At 29.5% G+C, this 9884-nt stretch overlaps 1 pseudogene; it reads left to right on the top strand.

Annotated features, from left to right (window-relative positions):
- Nucleotides 1-9884, top strand: part of LOC143257775 (alpha-catulin-like) — an 80293-nt pseudogene that overhangs the window by 53555 nt on the left and 16854 nt on the right.

Genomic DNA, 9884 nt, shown 5'->3' with positions numbered 1-9884 from the left:
TTGTCTTCTTAAAAAATGACGTATCAACAGTCTTTGTGGAAAACATTTAGTATATTGTCCTCTTAAAATGACGTATCAACAGTCTTTGTGGAAAACATTTAGTACATTGTCTTCTTAAAAAATGACGTATCAACAGTCTTTGTGGAAAACATTTAGTATATTGTCCTCTATTAAAAAATGACGTATCAACAGTCTTTGTGGAAAACATTTAGTATATTGTCCTATTAAAATGACGTATCAACAGTCTTTGTGGAAAACATTTAGTATATTGTCCTCTATTAAAATGACGTATCAACAGTCTTTGTGGAAAACATTTAGTATATTGTCTTCTTAAAATGACGTATCAACAGTCTTTGTGGAAAACATTTAGTATATTGTCCTATTAAAATGACGTATCAACAGTCTTTGTGGAAAACATTTAGTACATTGTCCTCTTAAAAATGACGTATCAACAGTCTTTGTGGAAAACATTTAGTATATTGTCCTATTAAAAATGACGTATCAACAGTCTTTGTGGAAAACATTTAGTATATTGTCCTCTTAAAAATGACGTATCAACAGTCTTTGTGGAAAACATTTAGTATATTGTCTCTTAAAAAATGACGTATCAACAGTCTTTGTGGAAAACATTTAGTATATTGTCCTATTAAAATGACGTATCAACAGTCTTTGTGGAAAACATTTAGTATATTGTCCTCTTAAAAATGACGTATCAACAGTCTTTGTGGAAAACATTTAGTACATTGTCTTCTTAAAAATGACGTATCAACAGTCTTTGTGGAAAACATTTAGTATATTGTCCTATTAAAAATGACGTATCAACAGTCTTTGTGGAAAACATTTAGTACATTGTCTTCTTAAAAATGACGTATCAACAGTCTTTGTGGAAAACATTTAGTATATTGTCCTATTAAAAATAACGTATCAACAGTCTTTGTGGAAAACATTTAGTATATTGTACTATTAAAAATAACGTATCAACAGTCTTTGTGGAAAACATTTAGTATATTGTCCTCTTTAAAATGACGTATCAACAGTCTTTGTGGAAAACATTTAGTATATTGTCTTCTTAAAAATGACGTATCAACAGTCTTTGTGGAAAACATTTAGTATATTGTCCTATTAAAATGATGTATCAACAGTCTTTGTGGAAAACATTTAGTACATTGTCCTCTTAAAAATGACGTATCAACAGTCTTTATGGAAAACATTTGATACATTTTCCTCTTTAAAATGACGTATCAACAGTCTTTGTGGAAAACATTTAGTACATTGTCCTCTTAAAAATGACGTATCAACAGTCTTTGTGGAAAACATTTAGTACGTTGTCCTCTTAAAAATGACGTATCAACAGTCTTTGTGGAAAACATTTAGTACGTTGTCCTCTTAAAAATGACGTATCAACAGTCTTTGTGGAAAACATTTAGTACATTGTCCTCTTAAAAATGACGTATCAACAGTCTTTGTGGAAAACATTTAGTACATTGTCCTCTTAAAAATGACGTATCAACAGTCTTTGTGGAAAACATTTAGTATATTGTCCTCTTAAAAATGACGTATCAACAGTCTTTGTGGAAAACATTTAGTACATTGTCCTATTAAAAATGACGTATCAACAGTCTTTGTGGAAAACATTTAGTACATTGTCTGTGGAAAACATTTAGTACATTGTCTTCTTAAAATGACGTATCAACAGTCTTTGTGGAAAACATTTAGTATATTGTCCTATTAAAATGACGTATCAACAGTCTTTGTGGAAAACATTTAGTACATTGTCTTCTTAAAAATGACGTATCAACAGTCTTTGTGGAAAACATTTAGTATATTGTCCTATTAAAAATAACGTATCAACAGTCTTTGTGGAAACATTTAGTATATTGTCCTATTAAAAATGACGTATCAACAGTCTTTGTGGAAAACATTTAGTATATTGTCCTCTTAAAATGACGTATCAACAGTCTTTGTGGAAAACATTTAGTATATTGTCCTATTAAAAATGACGTATCAACAGTCTTTGTGGAAAACATTTAGTACATTGTCCTATAAAAAATGACGTATCAACAGTCTTTGTGGAAAACATTTAGTATATTGTCCTATTAAAATGACGTATCAACAGTCTTTGTGGAAAACATTTAGTACATTGTCCTATTAAAATGACGTATCAACAGTCTTTGTGGAAAACATTTAGTATATTGTCCTATTAAAATGACGTATCAACAGTCTTTGTGGAAAACATTTAGTATATTGTCCTATTAAAAATGACGTATCAACAGTCTTTGTGGAAAACATTTAGTATATTGTCTACTTAAAATGACGTATCAACAGTCTTTGTGGAAAACATTTAGTACATTGTCCTATTAAAATGACGTATCAACAGTCTTTGTGGAAAACATTTAGTATATTGTCCTATTAAAATGACGTATCAACAGTCTTTGTGGAAAACATTTAGTACGTTGTCCTCTTAAAAATGACGTATCAACAGTCTTTGTGGAAAACATTTAGTACATTGTCCTATTAAAATGACGTATCAACAGTCTTTGTGGAAAACATTTAGTACATTGTCCTATTAAAATGACGTATCAACAGTCTTTGTGGAAAACATTTAGTATATTGTCCTATTAAAAAATGACGTATCAACAGTCTTTGTGGAAAACATTTAGTACATTGTCCTATTAAAATGACGTATCAACAGTCTTTGTGGAAAACATTTAGTACATTGTCCTATTAAAAATGACGTATCAACAGTCTTTGTGGAAAACATTTAGTATATTGTCCTATTAAAATGACGTATCAACAGTCTTTGTGGAAAACATTTAGTATATTGTCCTATAAAAATGACGTATCAACAGTCTTTGTGGAAAACATTTAGTATATTGTCCTATTAAAATGACGTATCAACAGTCTTTGTGGAAAACATTTAGTATATTGTCCTATTAAAATGACGTATCAACAGTCTTTGTGGAAAACATTTAGTACGTTGTCCTATTAAAAATGACGTATCAACAGTCTTTGTGGAAAACATTTAGTATATTGTCCTATTAAAAATGACGTATCAACAGTCTTTGTGGAAAACATTTAGTACATTGTCCTATTAAAAATGACGTATCAACAGTCTTTGTGGAAAACATTTAGTACATTGTCCTATTAAAAATGACGTATCAACAGTCTTTGTGGAAAACATTTAGTATATTGTCCTATTAAAAATGACGTATCAACAGTCTTTGTGGAAAACATTTAGTATATTGTCTTCTTAAAAATGACGTATCAACAGTCTTTGTGGAAAACATTTAGTACATTGTCTTCTTAAAAATGACGTATCAACAGTCTTTGTGGAAAACATTTAGTATATTGTCCTATTAAAAATGACGTATCAACAGTCTTTGTGGAAAACATTTAGTACATTGTCTTCTTAAAAATGACGTATCAACAGTCTTTGTGGAAAACATTTAGTATATTGTCCTATTAAAAATAACGTATCAACAGTCTTTGTGGAAAACATTTAGTATATTGTACTATTAAAAATGACGTATCAACAGTCTTTGTGGAAAACATTTAGTATATTGTCCTCTTTAAAATGACGTATCAACAGTCTTTGTGGAAAACATTTAGTATATTGTCTTCTTAAAAATGACGTATCAACAGTCTTTGTGGAAAACATTCAGTATATTGTCCTATTAAAATGACGTATCAACAGTCTTTGTGGAAAACATTTGGTACATTGTCCTCTTAAAAATGACGTATCAACAGTCTTTATGGAAAACATTTGATACATTTTCCTCTTTAAAATGACGTATCAACAGTCTTTGTGGAAAACATTTAGTACATTGTCCTCTTAAAAATGACGTATCAACAGTCTTTGTGGAAAACATTTAGTATATTGTCTTCTTAAAAATGACGTATCAACAGTCTTTGTGGAAAACATTTAGTATATTGTCCTATTAAAATGACGTATCAACAGTCTTTGTGGAAAACATTTAGTACATTGTCCTCTTAAAAATGACGTATCAACAGTCTTTATGGAGAACATTTGATACATTTTACTCTTTAAAATGACGTATCAACAGTCTTTGTGGAAAACATTTAGTATATTGTACTATTAAAAATAATGTATCAACAGTCTTTGTGGAAAACATTTAGTATATTGTCCTATTAAAAATGACGTATCAACAGTCTTTGTGGAAAACATTTAGTACATTGTCCTCTTTAAAATGACGTATCAACAGTCTTTGTGGAAAACATTTAGTACATTGTCCTCTTAAAAATGACGTATCAACAGTCTTTGTGGAAAACATTTAGTATATTGTCCTATTAAAATAACGTATCAACAGTCTTTGTGGAAAACATTTAGTACATTGTCTTATTAAAAATGACGTATCAACAGTCTTTGTGGAAAACATTTAGTACATTGTCTTATTAAAAATGACGTATCAACAGTCTTTGTGGAAAACATTTAGTATATTGTCCTCTTAAAATGACGTATCAACAGTCTTTGTGGAAAACATTTAGTACATTGTCCTATTAAAATGACGTATCAACAGTCTTTGTGGAAAACATTTAGTATATTGTCCTATTAAAAATGACGTATCAACAGTCTTTGTGGAAAACATTTAGTACATTGTCCTATTAAAATGACGTATCAACAGTCTTTGTGGAAAACATTTAGTATATTGTCCTATAAAATGACGTATCAACAGTCTTTGTGGAAAACATTTAGTATATTGTCCTATTAAAAATGACGTATCAACAGTCTTTGTGGAAAACATTTAGTACATTGTCCTATTAAAAATGACGTATCAACAGTCTTTGTGGAAAACATTTAGTACATTGTCCTATTAAAATGACGTATCAACAGTCTTTGTGGAAAACATTTAGTACGTTGTCCTCTTAAATATGACGTATCAACAGTCTTTGTGGAAAACATTTAGTACATTGTCCTATTAAAAATGACGTATCAACAGTCTTTGTGGAAAACATTTAGTACATTGTCCTATTAAAATGACGTATCAACAGTCTTTGTGGAAAACATTTAGTATATTGTCCTCTTTAAAATGACGTATCAACAGTCTTTGTGGAAAACATTTAGTATATTGTCCTAATAAAAATGACGTTTTCAACAGTCTTTGTGGAAAACATTTAGTATATTGTCCTATTAAAATGACGTATCAACAGTCTTTGTGGAAAACATTTAGTACATTGTCCTATTAAAAATGACGTATCAACAGTCTTTGTGGAAAACATTTAGTATATTGTCCTATTAAAAATGACGTATCAACAGTCTTTGTGGAAAACATTTAGTATATTGTCCTATTAAAAATGACGTATCAACAGTCTTTGTGGAAAACATTTAGTACATTGTCCTATTAAAAATGACGTATCAACAGTCTTTGTGGAAAACATTTAGTATATTGTCCTATTAAAAATGACGTATCAACAGTCTTTGTGGAAAACATTTAGTATATTGTCCTCTTTAAAATGACGTATCAACAGTCTTTGTGGAAAACATTTAGTATATTGTCCTAATAAAAAATGACGTATCAACAGTCTTTGTGGAAAACATTTAGTATATTGTCCTATTAAAAATGACGTATCAACAGTCTTTGTGGAAAACATTTAGTACATTGTCCTATTAAAAATGACGTATCAACAGTCTTTGTGGAAAACATTTAGTATATTGTCCTATAAAAATGACGTATCAACAGTCTTTGTGGAAAATATTTAGTATATTGTCCTATTAAAATGACGTATCAACAGTCTTTGTGGAAAACATTTAGTACATTGTCTTATTAAAAATGACGTATCAACAGTCTTTGTGGAAAACATTTAGTATATTGTCCTATTAAAATGACGTATCAACAGTCTTTGTGGAAAACATTTAGTATATTGTCCTATTAAAAAATGACGTATCAACAGTCTTTGTGGAAAACATTTAGTACATTGTCCTATTAAAATGACGTATCAACAGTCTTTGTGGAAAACATTTAGTATATTGTCCTATTAAAAATGACGTATCAACAGTCTTTGTGGAAAACATTTAGTATATTGTCCTATTAAAAATGACGTATCAACAGTCTTTGTGGAAAACATTTAGTACATTGTCTTATTAAAAATGACGTATCAACAGTCTTTGTGGAAAACATTTAGTATATTGTCCTATTAAAAATGACGTATCAACAGTCTTTGTGGAAAACATTTAGTACATTGTCCTATTAAAAATGACGTATCAACAGTCTTTGTGGAAAACATTTAGTATATTGTCCTATTAAAATGACGTATCAACAGTCTTTGTGGAAAACATTTAGTATATTGTCCTATTAAAAATGACGTATCAACAGTCTTTGTGGAAAACATTTAGTACATTGTCCTATTAAAAATGACGTATCAACAGTCTTTGTGGAAAACATTTAGTACATTGTCCTATTAAAAATGACGTATCAACAGTCTTTGTGGAAAACATTTAGTACATTGTCCTATTAAAATGACGTATCAACAGTCTTTGTGGAAAACATTTAGTATATTGTCCTATTAAAATGACGTATCAACAGTCTTTGTGGAAAACATTTAGTATATTGTCCTATTAAAATGACGTATCAACAGTCTTTGTGGAAAACATTTAGTACATTGTCTTATTAAAAATGACGTATCAACAGTCTTTGTGGAAAACATTTAGTATATTGTCCTATTAAAATGACGTATCAACAGTCTTTGTGGAAAACATTTAGTACATTGTCCTATTAAAATGACGTATCAACAGTCTTTGTGGAAAACATTTAGTATATTGTCCTATTAAAATGACGTATCAACAGTCTTTGTGGAAAACATTTAGTATATTGTCCTATTAAAATGACGTATCAACAGTCTTTGTGGAAAACATTTAGTACATTGTCCTATTAAAATGACGTATCAACAGTCTTTGTGGAAAACATTTAGTATATTGTCCTCTTAAAATGACGTATCAACAGTCTTTGTGGAAAACATTTAGTACATTGTCTCTTTAAAAATGACGTATCAACAGTCTTTGTGGAAAACATTTAGTATATTGTCCTATTAAAATGACGTATCAACAGTCTTTGTGGAAAACATTTAGTACATTGTCTTCTTAAAATGACGTATCAACAGTCTTTGTGGAAAACATTTAGTACATTGTCCTCTTAAAATGACGTATCAACAGTCTTTGTGGAAAACATTTAGTACGTTGTCCTCTTAAAATGACGTATCAACAGTCTTTGTGGAAAACATTTAGTACATTGTTCTATTAAAATGACGTATCAACAGTCTTTGTGGAAAACATTTAGTATATTGTCCTCTTAAAAATGACGTATCAACAGTCTTTGTGGAAAACATTTAGTACATTGTCTTCTAAAAATGACGTATCAACAGTCTTTGTGGAAAACATTTAGTATATTGTCCTATTAAAATGACGTATCAACAGTCTTTGTGGAAAACATTTAGTACATTGTCTTCTTAAAATGACGTATCAACAGTCTTTGTGGAAAACATTTAGTATATTGTCCTATTAAAATGACGTATCAACAGTCTTTGTGGAAAACATTTAGTACATTGTCCTATTAAAATGACGTATCAACAGTCTTTGTGGAAAACATTTAGTATATTGTCCTATTAAAAATGACGTATCAACAGTCTTTGTGGAAAACATTTAGTATATTGTCCTATTAAAAATGACGTATCAACAGTCTTTGTGGAAAACATTTAGTACATTGTCCTTATTAAAATGACGTATCAACAGTCTTTGTGGAAAACATTTAGTATATTGTCCTATTAAAAATGACGTATCAACAGTCTTTGTGGAAAACATTTAGTACATTGTCCTATTAAAAAATGACGTATCAACAGTCTTTGTGGAAAACATTTAGTATATTGTCCTATTAAAATGACGTATCAACAGTCTTTGTGGAAAACATTTAGTATATTGTCCTATTAAAAATGACGTATCAACAGTCTTTGTGGAAAACATTTAGTACATTGTCCTATTAAAATGACGTATCAACAGTCTTTGTGGAAAACATTTAGTACATTGTCCTATTAAAATGACGTATCAACAGTCTTTGTGGAAAACATTTAGTACATTGTCCTATTAAAATGACGTATCAACAGTCTTTGTGGAAAACATTTAGTATATTGTCCTATTAAAATGACGTATCAACAGTCTTTGTGGAAAACATTTAGTATATTGTCCTATTAAAAATGACGTATCAACAGTCTTTGTGGAAAACATTTAGTACATTGTCTTCTTAAAAATGACGTATCAACAGTCTTTGTGGAAAACATTTAGTATATTGTCCTATTAAAAATGACGTATCAACAGTCTTTGTGGAAAACATTTAGTACATTGTCCTATTAAAATGACGTATCAACAGTCTTTGTGGAAAACATTTAGTATATTGTCCTATTAAAATGACGTATCAACAGTCTTTGTGGAAAACATTTAGTATATTGTCCTATTAAAATGACGTATCAACAGTCTTTGTGGAAAACATTTAGTACATTGTCCTATTAAAATGACGTATCAACAGTCTTTGTGGAAAACATTTAGTATATTGTCCTCTTAAAATGACGTATCAACAGTCTTTGTGGAAAACATTTAGTACATTGTCTTCTTAAAATGACGTATCAACAGTCTTTGTGGAAAACATTTAGTATATTGTCCTCTTAAAATGACGTATCAACAGTCTTTGTGGAAAACATTTAGTACATTGTCTTCTTAAAAATGACGTATCAACAGTCTTTGTGGAAAACATTTAGTACATTGTCCTCTTAAAAATGACGTATCAACAGTCTTTGTGGAAAACATTTAGTATATTGTCCTCTTAAAAATGACGTATCAACAGTCTTTGTGGAAAACATTTAGTACATTATCCTATTAAAAATGATGTATCAACAGTCTTTGTGGAAAACATTTAGTATATTGTCCTCTTAAAAATGACGTATCAACAGTCTTTGTGGAAAACATTTAGTACATTGTCTTCTTAAAAATGACGTATCAACAGTCTTTGTGGAAAACATTTAGTATATTGTCCTATTAAAATGACGTATCAACAGTCTTTGTGGAAAACATTTAGTACATTGTCTTCTTAAAATGACGTATCAACAGTCTTTGTGGAAAACATTTAGTATATTGTCCTATTAAAATGACGTATCAACAGTCTTTGTGGAAAACATTTAGTACATTGTCTTCTTAAAATGACGTATCAACAGTCTTTGTGGAAAACATTTAGTATATTGTCCTATTAAAAATAACGTATCAACAGTCTTTGTGGAAAACATTTAGTATATTGTCCTATTAAAAATGACGTATCAACAGTCTTTGTGGAAAACATTTAGTATATTGTCTTCTTAAAAATGACGTATCAACAGTCTTTGTGGAAAACATTTAGTACATTGTCTTCTTAAAAATGACGTATCAACAGTCTTTGTGGAAAACATTTAGTATATTGTCCTATTAAAAATGACGTATCAACAGTCTTTGTGGAAAACATTTAGTACATTGTCTTCTTAAAAATGACGTATCAACAGTCTTTGTGGAAAACATTTAGTATATTGTCCTATTAAAAATAACGTATCAACAGTCTTTGTGGAAAACATTTAGTATATTGTACTATTAAAAATAACGTATCAACAGTCTTTGTGGAAAACATTTAGTATATTGTCCTCTTTAAAATGACGTATCAACAGTCTTTGTGGAAAACATTTAGTATATTGTCTTCTTAAAAATGACGTATCAACAGTCTTTGTGGAAAACATTTAGTATATTGTCCTATTAAAAATGACGTATCAACAGTCTTTGTGGAAAACATTTGGTACATTGTCCTCTTAAAAATGACGTATCAACAGTCTTTATGGAAAACATTTGATACATTTTCCTCTTT

The sequence above is a fragment of the Tachypleus tridentatus genome, chromosome 7 (genome assembly GCF_004210375.1).
Source record: "Tachypleus tridentatus isolate NWPU-2018 chromosome 7, ASM421037v1, whole genome shotgun sequence".
In the NCBI taxonomy this organism is placed as follows: domain Eukaryota; kingdom Metazoa; phylum Arthropoda; class Merostomata; order Xiphosura; family Limulidae; genus Tachypleus; species Tachypleus tridentatus.
Note: the sequence above shows the minus strand (reverse complement) of the source record. Positions and strands in the feature narration are given on the sequence as shown.